Raw genomic sequence first — 14,485 nt, forward strand, 5'->3', positions numbered from 1 at the left:
CCATGGGTGTACTCTTATAGGGATGCATTGCATACAACTGCTGCATAAAGACAAAGTAGTCGAAATCATGAGTGAGGACATTGCCCAGACACAAAGAGCGCAGAGGAAAAACAAGGGACCAGATGAACTGTTTGTTTTCTCATTTTCATAGCTGCCACTTGCTCAAGGCCAGTACTAGAAAAACCTAGAAAAGAAAATGAAAGAGACTTATAATTTATAATGCATACTTTCATGAATTGCTTGGAGCATTTGACTAATTTCAAACACTTTCCTGAAATGCTAAGCTGCCCTGCGTATGAAGTGTGCTAAAAATCACTGCTCCAAAAATAAAGTGTCATTATAGGTTGCTTTTCTCTTGTGTTATTTACCTGTTTTGTTTACATTTGGCTGCTGTTGAGTTGTTTCACAATATTATCAGATTTTATTAATTGGTTTGATAGCTGAGACCACCTTCATAGACCTGTTAGTTAAATACTGCACCATAACGCCAAGCTATTGCACACTGCTGCATAGCATTAAAGTGCTTTTTAAAATGCCCTTGACCTCATTAAAAATAACAAGACCTCTTTACAGCTTTGCAAGCACTTAGCTAGGCTGAAGGGTGTTGTAAAGAGGGTGGAATATATTATGAAGTGCCATACAAAGTCTAAACTAGGTAGGCAATTAGTGAACTAATAAGGGTGCAGTAGTATTTCCTTGGAAACTGTTAATTTTTACATCGATAAGTAATTATCATTTGTGCTGGTAACACAGCATAAATTCATAGCTCGTGCTGGTCTAATAGCATGGCTCAGAAAAATAACAAAGGGATTTTAAAGATTGTAAATGTAATCTTATTGTGAGAAACATGGAAATATAGAAGCCCAAATAGGGGGAAATCAATTAAGAAAGATTAGCACTTCTTATAGCAGCAGTATCTCAAAATATATAGAATGCTACTTCCCCTGTTATTATCTGGGGTAGTGAGGGGAAGTGATATTAATCCAATCCTCCAGTCTTGGCACTGTCTTGTCTGTGAGCTATTCTGCCCAGTATACAAAGCACTGAACAACCTGTGACTCAAGCACTGTACCTGAAGAAAAGTGTCTTTTCCAGTATTGCCCCACCTGATTATTAGCTGCGGGTGCCCTGCTTGTTGTCACACTAGTGGCTAAAGCTGACGGGGCATTTTCAGTAATCTCCTTAGGTTCAATAAAGCTTACTACCAGGTAAATTTGTATAGTATTCCCTGGTCTTTCACAGTCTTCATCTCCGTATAGAAATCTCCAGACTGCTCTGCAGAAGTTTTGAAGGTGTTCCATGACTTACGAATGTAGGAAGAAATGTAACAGAAATATTTTCTGTTGAAAAGGCTTTCTGACCTTCATTCTGAAGGGAATACATTCTGGTGCCTGGAAGGACTATTGTGCTTCACAGCTGTATTTGCCGTGCCAACATGTTTAAAATGCTTCAAAGGGATGCATCTCACTGCAATACTCAGAGCAGACCCACTGAAATCAGTGGAGGTACTCTGCGTATGACTCAGGGTCCAATTAAAATTCTCTCCCTCCTGGGCTTCTCAGGGCAGTAGTCACCCCATACTCTTACAAGTTTAGTGGCTGGGAGAGCTGGGTTGAGGGACACCCCCACCCCCAATACTTGGTTCAATTTGTTTTTGGATGTTGTGTTAGGCTGCAATCCTAAGCCCACTTACATGTGAGTAAGCACCTCTGAATTCATTTGGACTGACTTCCTGGTTAGGACTGCAGTCTTAATTTGATAAAATCACATGAAGCATTTTCTAACGCAAAAAGAGGGCATGTCTCTGGAACTGTTAAAGCATTCTGTAGATCTCAGGGTGGAGGAGATGATTTAATTTTTTCTATATTTCCTTGCTTGTTCTTAGGCCGATGGTGGCATGTGGAACGTTCAAAAACAGATATTGCACTTTCAGAGGTCAAGAGCACTGTAAATACAATAAATATTCCAGTCTGAGACACACATTTATTATTGTTCCTTCAAGAGCCAGAAGCTATATCATATGAGAAAAATGAGAGAGAAGTGAAGAGGTCAAACAGGTTTGCGCTATCATAACATGGCAAATATGAAGCAATACATTTTAAATAAAAATTGTCATGCACTGTTGTGATAAGAGAATAGCTGCTTATATTAGAGGAAATTATTCTTATACAATATAGCTCTCCAAGCTCATAAAAGGGCCTGTGCTAAGCATGCAGTTCCTCATGCAGCAATTGGAAAAATGCTATTGAGATAATAAAAAGTATGTGTGAGTGAACAGTATGGCATGTGTGAGCAACCTTTCCCTTCAATCTGCATTAATAGTTACACTGAGTAAGGTGCGTAATCCCATTACAACATAACACAGTCTTATGAAATCCAATGATACTTTTTGCAATATGCTGCCTTTTCTTCTTGCTTTGACAAGAATAACATTCAAATGTCCTCGCTTACAATAACTATACATGCATGGCTGGGGGGGGGGGGGATCTAAAACTCTATATACCTGCCAAAATGTTCCCACCCCTAATACATACTGATAATGGTGCTGCTGATACTACTACTACAAGTACTAGTAATACTACTAGTAGTTGAGTTACTAGGAGCAGCATCAAAAGAAGAAACATGAATAAGAGTAGTAATCTAATAAATACCGATAATACCACTACTCCATAAAATTTATGGAGGTATATATTATATAAAAGCCCTGTAATTTAGGTCAGTATAAACCAAGCTTCCTCTGTGAATATCCTGATGGATTCACCTTAATGGATTTTGTTGGCATAGACAGCTCCTACTAGACATAGGAATAAATACTGCAGAAAGTTTGCTTTTAAATACCTCTTTTTTCCATTGATGTCCAGATAGTTGCAAATAATAGATTCCCTTCTTAGCCGTAGTCTGTCCCTTGATGGAATCCTGTGGAATATTAGTTTCTCTTTTTTTTTTTTTTTTTAATAATATTTATTAAAATTTTCCAATTAGTTACAAATTAATAAAACATCCAATTTCAAATCTTTTTCCAATTACATCCTTTCAGGACTTCCCCTTCCCTCCCCCCCTTGTATTCCAAATCTCTCAAATGATCTCAACAAGTTCTTCTCCTCAATTCAGACTTGTTATCCTTAACCCAATTTTTTTTTTTTAAAAAAAAACATTATTTTCCATTCCCCTAAAATCGGCTTATTCCCACCACGAGTTCCCCACTTTAGAATACCATGTAGATGTATATAGCCTAAATAAAACATAGTTTACGCCCTTTGGATTCCACATTTCCGACCCCCCCTTTTCCCGGTTGCGTTCCCAATGTTCCTCAATGTCCGATATTTCCACGTCTCTCTAAGTCATGGTCCTTTGCCAGTCCTCTTTAGTTTCGAATGTCCAATCATGGAAGGATTCTGTCTCAAAGAGAGGCCCATTTTTTCCATCCAGATTTTTATATCCAGGAGTGAAAAACTCCAAATTATAATCCTTAAACTTGTCAAATCTGGATGTCCCAAATGTCCCCACTTTTGACTTGGTCCAATTCTTGTTGTTTTGTTGTTCTTATTGATCACACTCCTCTTTCTATTTCTTTCTGTCCCTGTTTTCCTGCACAAATGTCCTAATTCCAAAAGTTAGTTCCTTTACAGAGGCTTGTTATTCAGAAACAAAACATTACGTCAAGTTCCTTTCATTCCACAACAGATGATTCCATTGTCTTCTTCGGTGTAGTGGCCTCTGTAGTCATAATAATGTTCCATTTCTGCAGTTTCCCAGGAGATAAACAGTTCAGTTCCAATTTCCAGCTAAAACCACTTGTAGTATCCCTCGGCTCCTCTAGGTGGATTGCAAAAACTGAGTTCTCTTCCAGATCACGTCCATTAGCCCTAGTAACTTTATAATCCTTATGTAAAACAATTTGTATCCAATTTATAACAAATATAACCAGCAAAGTCCTTGCAACATAGTCTCTATCTTATTTTCCGCTTTGACAGCTCTTTGACAGCTGTCAAAACTTGCCTTTCTCCTCTCCAAACTCCGTCATCGATCGCTCCCGGGGTTCCAGGGGGGGTTGTTTTTAAGTCCAAATTCTACTTTCCTCCTCCAGCTCAATCTCATATTCTTCACTCGTGAGGTTAAAAACTTGCCAAAATGATGTTACTCCGATCTTAGTTATCAGATCCTTTGCTTTGACCCTTCTACAATGGAGGGGGTGGCTGACTTCCTTTTTTGCGCCTCCCCCGCTCGCTCCGAAATTTTTAAAATTTTTGTCCCTCTTTTTAGTCCAAGTTCCAATTACTTACGGGTTGTTCTTTTAGGTCCGAATTTTCAAAGGAAAAAGCCAGCGCTCTCCTCCGAATGGCATGCGGCTTCGCACGGCAGGGATAGCAGAGGACTCAAAACACCACGCTTCTCCCCGGCACCCGATCCGTAGCCTTTAAAAAGGCTCCTTCACGAGTCGGGAGGGCGCTAACGGTGTCAGCCGAGTCTCCATGTCCACGGCCCCCGTGGCCGTGGTTTTTAAGGGTCCCCGCATCGCCGGTGCGGTAGGACCCAGCCCCTGCCGTGCAGGCTCCCTCCGGAGCTCGGAGGGAGTCCGCCATTCGGCGATGGCGCCGACCCGGAAGTCCATGTGGAATATTAGTTTCTCAAACATGTTAATGAATACCAGCTTTATATCTGTTGTTTTACCAATGATCCCAGATATATGGAATAATTTTGTCCTCCAAACAGAAACAAACCCAAAACAAGACCATTCTCTTGACAGTTTAAAAGAATAAAATATTTTCCAGTTTCTCAGTAAACACCCCACCTTCTGAATTTTTGATGTGGGGTAGATCATCCAGTGAGACTTCATAACACAGTGAGGAATTTCTTCTGTAACTTGAAACTCAAAGAAATGCAGAAGACCTAAAAAATAGGTCCTGTTTGTGGGCTTCCCATAGACACCTGGCTGGCCACTGGGAGAAAAGGATGGGCCTTTGGTCAGGTCCAGCAGGACTTTACTTGTGCTTTTAATATTTTAGCCTAACCATTAACAGTGCTTTAAAAAAACCCAAAAAAAACCATTCCATTTTATAACTTAGATGTGCAGTTAAGAAAGAGAATTACTCGTTTTCAAAGAAGCTCCAGATTTTATCTGCCAGAGAGAATTACGCAAAAGAAGCATTGAGTACATCTGCCTTCTTTCCGTCTTTTAGTTCATAAATAGAATGCGGTGGTTTCTTTATATATCTTGGCTTGCAACATCTGCATATTTTTGCTGTGGGAAGTGAAAGTGTGTGTGGGGAAGAGAGAGAGGCCAGGAAAACTGTTTTCACACCAAATTCTACCCACCCCCCACCCCAATCCATGCCCCAGGCTATCATCTCAAACATATCTTTCAGCCTGGAAAACAAACAACTATCTAAATTCTAACAAAATGTCAACATGAGAGGATTTCCTGCATTGTATTCCTCATTGTTCTCCCCTTCGTTCCATTCATTTTGAATTTCAGTTGAACTAGGATAATTTCTATAATTTATTTATTTGAGCACGCACAGTTTGTTCTGGTACCTTTAATTTGTTCACATATTCCTTTCTACTGCATAATGAGGCATCTAAGACATTGGAATAACCTGCTGGGTTAGGTCAAAGGTCCATCTAGTCTAGCACTCTGTTCTCACAACGGACAACCAGATACATATGGGAAGCCCACAAGAAGAGGCTGAGTGCAACAATACTCTCCCTACATGAGATTTCCAGTAACTGGCATTAAGACGCATACTGTCTCTATCAGTGGAGGTAGAACACAACCACCATGGCTAGTAAGCATGCAAATGGGAAGGGAACAAACTAGTTGTAATCATATTGTGATTGACTCCAGATTATTTGTGTATGGTGTTTTGCTGATTTGCACATTTGCTATGTATGGATGCATCAACATTCCTAATTTGCAAAATAAGAACAGACCTGCTATGTCAATGATCCAGTTTTCCAGCATCATGTTCCCCAAAGCAGCCAACCAGTTGCCTCTGGGAAGTCCATAAGTGGAGTATAAAGGAAATGGCTCTCTTCAGCATAGTTCCTCAGCTACTGATAGTTGTGTCCTCCATGAATTTGTCTATAATCTCCTTTAAATCCATCTAAGGTAATAGTTATCACATCTCAGGGCAACAAATTTCAGAAATTAATTCATGCTTATGAAAACTCAGAAAGTGTAAGCAGCTGAAAAAGTGAATGCAATTGCTATAATAAAAAGGGTAAAGGACTCCAGATGGTTAAGTCCAGTCAAAGGCGACTATGGGTGTGGCACTCATCTCGTTTTCAGGCCGAGGGAGCCGGTGTTTGTCCACAGACAGCTTTCTGGGTCATGTGGCCAACATGACTAAACCACTTCTGGCACGATGGAACACCGTAACAGAAACCAGAGCGCAAAGAAACACTGTTTACCTTCCTGCCACAGCGGTACCGATTTATCTACTTGCACTGGTAAGCTTTTGACCAGCTAGGTTGACAGAAGCTGGGACAGAGCAATGGGAGCTCACTCTGTCGCAGGGCTCAATGGTTTAAACCACAGCACCACCTATGTCTCTAATTGCTATAATAATACATTTTCAATTGAAAGAGAACAGCACATAATCCTTACATTAGCCAACTCAGTCTTGAATATTCCTTTATAAGCTGAGGTTTCACCACCCTAGTAAAGTACTTTCATTAAAGTTACACTAGTGCGTCCAGGATTTTTGGTGATTAACTGGATTATGAATAAATCAATTGACAATATGGCATATTGGCTTAATTCAGATGTCAGGTTAAACCGGGAATGTCATGAAAAGGATGAGGTTGAATGACTTCTGGCACTGTGTTCTCCCTTCTCTCTCCTCTCTCCTCCTCTATTGTGACTGCAAGGAGACAGGAACGTTTCTTTTTCAGTTTCAACCACAGTAACATTATGCTCAAACTCGAAATCATGGTTAGTTCAAACAAGTCATCTTCATAACCCACATGAAGTTTGAAGGTTTTTTTTTAAATAAAAAAAAATACACAATAAAAAAGATTAATCACAATTAATCAGGGAGGTTTGGATAATACAGCTAATTATAAGAAGTCACAGCTAATTAAAAAAAAAAGAGAGAAGCAAAACTGCACTGAAAGGGGGGGGGGAATCCAGGAGCCCAAGGCTTGCCTAGGCTTCTTCCAATCATGATAAACCATGGTTTACTGTGACATCTGAAAGCAGACAAACAGTATAGTTTTTTTGCAAGCTGAAGTGACTATAATGACCTTTCTGATAGCGTGGGGACGTGCAGAAGTTATTTAGGAAGATTTAATACAGTTAAGCCAAGAGCGAAAATCTTAATGCTCCAGCAATTATTTTGATAATTAATTGGCAGATAATTTAGACATACAAACTGGGAAATTTACAATTATACTTCAGGCAGGTTTTCTGAATGACATCCAAGTTACTGATCACAGTCTTCTCGAAAACTGCTGGTTGAAATGAATTTGCTTGGTGATTATCACAGTCTGCGCAATAGAGTGTATCTCAAATATGCAGGGGGTGAAACAGAATTAATGAACCATAGAAAATGCTCGGGTTTTTTAGTTGCAACTATAATAATATCTAGATGGATGCTACTTACCTGAAATTGAAGTGGTTGAAAATATACTTTCTCTCTGAATTATTTATTTTCTCAAGCCAATAGTCGCACATCCCCAAAGCAACTTACTAATTTAGCCATGTTTTCCCCAGTGCTCACTTCATTCCCTGCAATGAGAAAATCAGGCAGGGGGGATTGGCACCATCTGTATAGAGGACTGTAAGGAGCAGCAAAGTGATACCAGAGTTAAGTAGTTGGGATTGTTCTGGGACTATGTACCTGGAAACAGGGAAATACAGAATCTGACTTGACCCAGTGATAATTGAAGGCTTGGAAGATGGATTGCTAAGCATCTATCCAACTTCAACTGGAAATGTAGTTGAGAATGGGTAATTGCCCTTTTAATTCCCTCTGTATTTGTGACACCTTTTGCATTTGGGCTGCCCCTATAAAATACCAAAGGAAAACGTTGAAAATAAAGTGCATACTTTTCTTCATGAAAGTTTCCATTGCACTTTGCAGAATTGACATTTAGGCTGCAGTTCTAAAACCACTTATTGGGAAGGAAGGCCCATTGACCTTAATAGGTCATACTTCTTAGTAAACATGCTTTAGTCGATTGTTTCATACTCCCAATTTCTCTTGAGCAGTGGTGGGAAGTTTTGGGCGAACTAGACAGGCCCAGTTTCCTTCGCAAAAGTGCAGTGCAATGGTAATCAATACCTGTTCACAAATGTACAGCTTGAGCAGGTAGCAAGCAAGCCGGCACATCAATAGGCAATGTGAGTCCCAAAGCAGTATCAGCATACTTGAAGCCTCAAGAGAGCATTTGCCAGTTTCATTAATAAATTACAGGAGGGCAAGAAATAAAACAGCTTGTGCTCACAACATACAGCCTAGTCACTGAGGAAAATGCTAGTCACTGAGGAAAATTTTAAACTGGGAAGGTCAAACCGTAACTAAGAAGGTGGCTCTGATAATAATTTTCAATATGATGACACCATATCATCATTGCAATGCTTTACTTTCAAAACTAATTTATTTTCACTCAGTAGAAACAGTAGATCCTGGAAACTTAGGGTAAGGGTATTCATGTTAAATCATTGCAGGTAAGACATATGGGTGTCATATTTTGTGGCCAGAAGGATGTGAAGACCACTGCTCTTGTGCAAATGAGATACATTGCTTAATTTCATTCTTTAAAATAATATAGTAGCTAACTTATAACCTTTAAAAAGAGAAGTATTGCATCTTAAAACTAAGAAACATGTACTCTGACATGAAACACCTACTTTAGCCCAGATCAGAGCAGCTTCATTGTGGTGGCTCATTGGTGAAAGGAACGAACTCTGAACATGTTCAGTAGTAGTCACATGATATTCCAGGGTATTCATTGATGATATATTCCAGGGCTGAGCACTGGCATTCAAACAGATCCTTGTCAAGCCATGGCTCAGATTAAGCCCTGAAATCATATCTAAAATAGTTTCCCCTCCATTAAGGTTTAAAAATTGTTTCAGAAAGCCATTTACAGGGGGAAAGCAATGTGAAAGGCAGACTTCTCATGGCTCCCAGGTGGTCCCATTCTGCTACTAAATTACTAATGCAAACAAAAGTACCAGAATTGTCACCTATTCATTGGAGGAGTTAGGCTTTACTGTCACCTCCTGATAACACCATTTAGCAGAGCATATTTTACACCAAAACTTATTGGCCAGTACATATAGTTCTCTGGAAAAACCGTCTGCAAGGCCATTACCCTGCCTGAAGCCATTACCGCTTTGCCTAGATCCAAAGGCATTTGCAATATCTACAAACAATCAAGCGACGGTCAAAGACGCAATTCCAACCCCTGGAATACAAAAATCCATTTCAAATAGAAGAGCGCTGTAATCGGTACAAAAATGATTAGATTTCACACATCCACGGGACTATTTTGACAATTTAGCCCTTTGAAATCTGTAGGAATAACCATTGTGCAAACAGAGAGGCATCAGCTCTGCATGATTCAAGTCTTAGATCTTCAGCTAAAATCCAAATAAAACAACCAAACGTGGAATTGTTCATCTTTCTGATATGCTTTCTCATATGTTCTACAAAGACACAGAAGCCTTTTTCTGTTTCATGATTTCTACTTTTATTTCAGTTTATTCCACAACATACTGATTAATCTTATTATATGGCCCCAGTGGGTTCTATAGCTTATAGTTAGAAAATGGTTCAATAGTCTGCTTTGAAAGATGTCAGTGCGGGAGAGGTAAGTTATACGATAGTCCATGCTGAACTTGGTGTAGAAAGATTTAAAATGACTTGTTTTGAATGAATTAAATGTCTAACAAGTGCATAAAAGGTAAAGGTAAAGGGACCCCTGACCATTAGATCCAGTTGTGACCGACTCTGGGGTTGTGGCGCTCATCTCGCTTTATTGGCCGAGGGAGCTGGCGTACAGCTTCCAGGTCATGTGGCCAGCATGACTAAGCTGCTTCTGGTGAACCAGAGCAGCGCACGGAAACGCTGTTTACCTTCCCGCCTGAGCGGTACCTATTTATCTACTTGCACTTTGATGTGCTCCCGAACTGCTAGGTTGGCAGGAGCAGGGACCGAGCAACAGGAGCTCACCCCGTCATGGGGATTCAAACTGCCAACCTTCTGATCGGCAAGTCCTAGGCCCTGTGGTTTAACCCACAGTGCCACCCGCATCCCTTAACAAGTGCATAAAACTGTCTAAATTGTCTTGCGGATGGGGGAGAAAAAGGACTGCCCTCCCACCAGCTGGATTCAATTCCCCAGCCCTGCTTTATAACATGAGGAGGGTATGAGATGTGGCCTAGGGAAGGTGGGGTTGGGGTGTAGTCTGTAGGGAATGCTGGGTACTGGGCTGAGAGTCCTGGCATGCCACACTTGGCCCAGAGACCTAAGGTTCACCATCCTAGTTGCAAGCATACCACGGAACCCAATTTGTGATTTGTCACTGGCAAATATGAATCTGTTGGCGTGATGAGTGACTATGAGAGATTATAGCATCCTAACTGCAATATCTTTACTAAGAACAAGATGGGATCCTGAGCACAAATTCATGACTCCTCAAGGCACTCTCCATAGCAGGAGACTATGAAAAGATCACAGTGTTCAAAACAAACAAAAAGAGGGTTGAGAATGTAGACCCTTCAGATTTGAGTGATGATATTATTTTCTGTGAGACCCGCAGCAAGGCATGAAGGCTTGCTTTATCAGATTGGTAAGTGAAAGAGACTAAAAATGAGACTAGCCCCCTTTACCAAAGCAGGGCTATGTGGGAATTTAACCAAAATGAGAACCATTGATGAGTGCCATCAAGTATTGTAGTGGTGAAAGGGGGATCCTGAGAGCTGTGGGACTCTGGGGGTGGGATAAGAACCCCTTTGAGGTCCATACAAGCGTCACACTCAGATTCTTAGCACATATGGGGATAGTGAATCAGGTGTGTCTCTCTCAGACAAGTAGGCGCTGGCTGGTGGCATGCTGAAACATCTACAGCTTATGCTCAGAGCACATGTGGGTTGCTCAGATTCTACAAGCCAAAAGGAAGTGGAAAGCCTTAGCCTATGTTTACACAGGTTCCAGTTCTCATTGCACATTTATGTTACAGTATGCTAAACAAAGTGTGGTTTTCCCAAGCATCTGTGTCCTGCCTCCTTATTTTTGGCTGCAGGTGCAGTGTGTATTGAGCAGAAACGAAACCAGTTTTGTGCAGACTCAGACTCTGTATAAGTGCTACCTGTTCATTTTCTGCTATATTGTGGCAGCAGCATAAGACTGCAATCTAAACTGTAGCGGTACTGATTAAACCTAAGCATAGCTGAAGATTAATGTGTAAGGTTAGATGGAACCGAGGTGAACACATAACAGATGATTTCATGCTGTTCTAATACTGAACTATGTGAAAGCATGAGTATATGGGAAAGTATGTAATGTACTTCAAGTATCTGGGCCTGCAAACCCTGAAGAGGCATCACTGCAACAGTTCTAGCTGAATGAGTTCTAATTTGCCACTCAAGAGGCAACCTACCAAGTAATAACTATGAGAATTGTACAGTGCTCCTAATGCAATGTACTGTAGCTCTGTTTTTAAGCCAACGGCTGAAATAATTGCATGCCAACTTCATCTAAATGTCTACTTGCTATCTAACTATTTTTTAAAAATTCAAATAGTCATACATACTAGTAAAATTAAGGAGATCCTACAAATTTAAAACAAGTGATACATAAATTCCTTCACTCATAATCCTTAAGCACGTCTCCCATAAGTTTGTGCTATAGTGATTTTAATGTCCTAAAGCAGTTTCTGGGAAGAACTATAGCTCAATAGAAAAACAAATACTTTGCAAGCTGAAGATCCAAGGTTCAATCTTTGAATTTGTTAAATAATCAGATCATAATGATGAAAAAGACCACTGCCCAAGACCCAAGGAGTCTCACCCAGTGTACAACAGCTTCCTGTATATAATTTTATTATTTTACTGCTGTCATTTTAAAATTTTAATGCTATTGTTTTCTGCTTATGATGTACAATTTCATTAGATCTTAATTATTTATTGTTCCTGCTGCTTTTATTAACAACAATGTGTATAAAAACAAACAACAGCAACAACTTCAATATTGCTTTTAAAGAAAAGCAGCCTATCAATATTTTAGAATGAATAAGGACCCTTTCCAATGTTTTATAATTATGTTACATGATAATTGTAAGTTTCTAAACTGACGTGAATATCTTGCATGAGAAAAGGAAGACGGAAAAAAATAATCATAGTAAACATTCACTTTTATTACAGTATTGCATAGATTTGAAATCACCAATCACCAGAACAGAAAACTTAGTTTACACACTCACCCAGCCAGACATGCAGAATGGGCAAGGGTGCCAACTTGAATAAAATATGGGGTGGGGGCAGGTAAGCCCTGCCCCACATAATCAATCCCAAAACGTGGCACACACATCACTTGAATGGCAATTTTGCCCTCCCGCCTCCCTCAAATATTTTATGGGGGGGTCGAGGCGACCTCAGCCCCTAGGAGTTGGCTCCTATGAGTACAAGTTGTGGGTGTGCCCCTTTTCATGTGCTCAAACATATGGTTTATGGGTATGGAAGTCTGCTGCATGTTGCAGAGTAGCTAATTCCACCCAAATTAATTTCTTTCCCAATCACTACTAAGAAATAAAAAGCTAATATATCCCCCCCCCATTACAGAAGTGGGTGGAATTTACAGGTGAACTAAACCTTTCAAGGTGGTTAACTAAAGTCTTTCAAATTACAGGCAAACAGGCCCAGATACTTTTGTGCTGGACAGTTTAGGAAAGGTTTATAACTTTTTAAATTTTGCATGCTTACCATGGGTCAAGGAGCAGATTAGCCAGCCTACCACACCTTACCAGTTACTTTATCCTCCATTCCCCTTTTCATGATTTCCCTTAAGGTGGCTTATAAGCCATCAGGAAGAGTCAAGGCCTACAGCATTTTATCAGCCACACCCTCACCCAGCTGCAGCCTATCCTGACTGATTGAGCTACCAGTGAGCAAACAGTTGGTCTAGTTTCTTCCCTATGTGGCCAATGGAGTCTTGGTTCCTGGGACAAGCAGTGAGTTGCCCCCCCCCCCCATTTGGGCATGGCTTCAAACACCAGTGGTGGGAGTGCACTGGAACCAGAGTAAATAGTAATGTGAACATCGGCTTAGTTTTGGTGCTTCATCACTCCACTTCCATCATCAGCAAAGACAGTTCAGTTAAGGGAAATGCAAATATGTGTGGGCTGCAGTGAGGTTGACCCCAAATAGGGTATTGCAGTGGCACAGCACAAGTAGCTTTGCAAACACTCATGGTAGTGTGCCATAAGGCTACCCAGGCTGACTTCAATTCACGCTTTTGTCGTACATGTGGCCAAGTCTTCATGTTGTAGTGGAACTGAAATATGTAGGCTCCACAAGTTGAGAGGTGAACAGCCCTTTGTAACAGGGTTGGACTTCATATCCTTGCCATAATTTGCTATCCTCATTATTTCTTTTCTCAGCTTGCCCCTCTGCCAACTGTGGAAAGATATGATGATGATGATGATGATGATGATGATGATGATGATGATGCTTGGTGGTGATTTATTTTAAATGCATTATAAAATCCCACATAAAACATTCCACCCTCTAACTTTCCAAAAGAACAATAAAGAAACTAATAAAGAGGTGTTGAAAGTGTAGATGAAATGTGTGTTGTCAGCGATGGAGAGAAAGTGAAGGACTGGCAGTAGAAGAAGGAAATGTGCAAAGAGGTGAGAGACACTTAACAGCTAATGTTTTTTATTTAATATTCTTTCATCTAGAGAACAAGTCCAAATCAGTTTATGCCTTTAGACTCATGCACGGGTCTCCCATCAACTATTAAAGGCATCCCCCTCTTTACAGGTTAGGTGTGGGAGCTCTTCCACTCCTGGTTCCTAAGCAGCTCCCATAAATCTGGCCATTTGACTTGCTGCCTCACATAAGCAAAGCAGAGCATGTAAGAACCCAGGATTTATAGTGAATGACAAACTGAACATAAAGCAACAATGAGATGTCCTAGTAAACAGTGGTACATTTAAGAGACTATTAAGTACATTTAAGAGACACCAAGCATTAAGTAGGGTGCATTCCACTACTGCTCTATAATAATGCCCATACAGCACTTGCGGATGTTTAAAGCATGTCATACATTCTCAGGTTGTAATCCTTACAAGCCTGTGCCAAGTGTGGTCCATATTATTCTCTCATTTTGTAGATAAAGAAACAAGTCTGAAAGAAAGTGGCATAAGCAGCCTTATATTCCTGGGTTCTAAATCATGTGAGGAGCCTAACTGTGCGGAAAAGACAGATGTTCCACCACAAAAGTTTGGGGATTTGCAAGAACAGGGATCTAAA

At 40.4% G+C, this 14,485-nt stretch overlaps 1 long non-coding RNA gene across 2 annotated transcripts; it reads right to left on the reverse strand.

Annotated features, from left to right (window-relative positions):
• Positions 1-1,885: 1,885 nt before the first annotated feature.
• LOC309339680 lies at positions 1,886-13,067 on the reverse strand. Of its 2 annotated transcripts, none has more exons than XR_014155529.1 (3): positions 12,932-13,067; positions 7,605-7,729; positions 1,886-1,945 (listed from the first exon to the last, which is right to left on the reverse strand). It is a non-coding gene; the product is annotated as an uncharacterized lncRNA (long non-coding RNA). The 2 variants fall into 2 exon arrangements; XR_014155530.1 differs by lacking the exon at positions 1,886-1,945 and adding an exon at positions 2,756-2,916.
• Positions 13,068-14,485: the final 1,418 nt, after the last annotated feature.

This window comes from Podarcis erhardii (genome assembly GCF_964252035.2).
Source record: "Podarcis erhardii genome assembly, chromosome: 4".
NCBI lineage: Eukaryota > Metazoa > Chordata > Lepidosauria > Squamata > Lacertidae > Podarcis > Podarcis erhardii.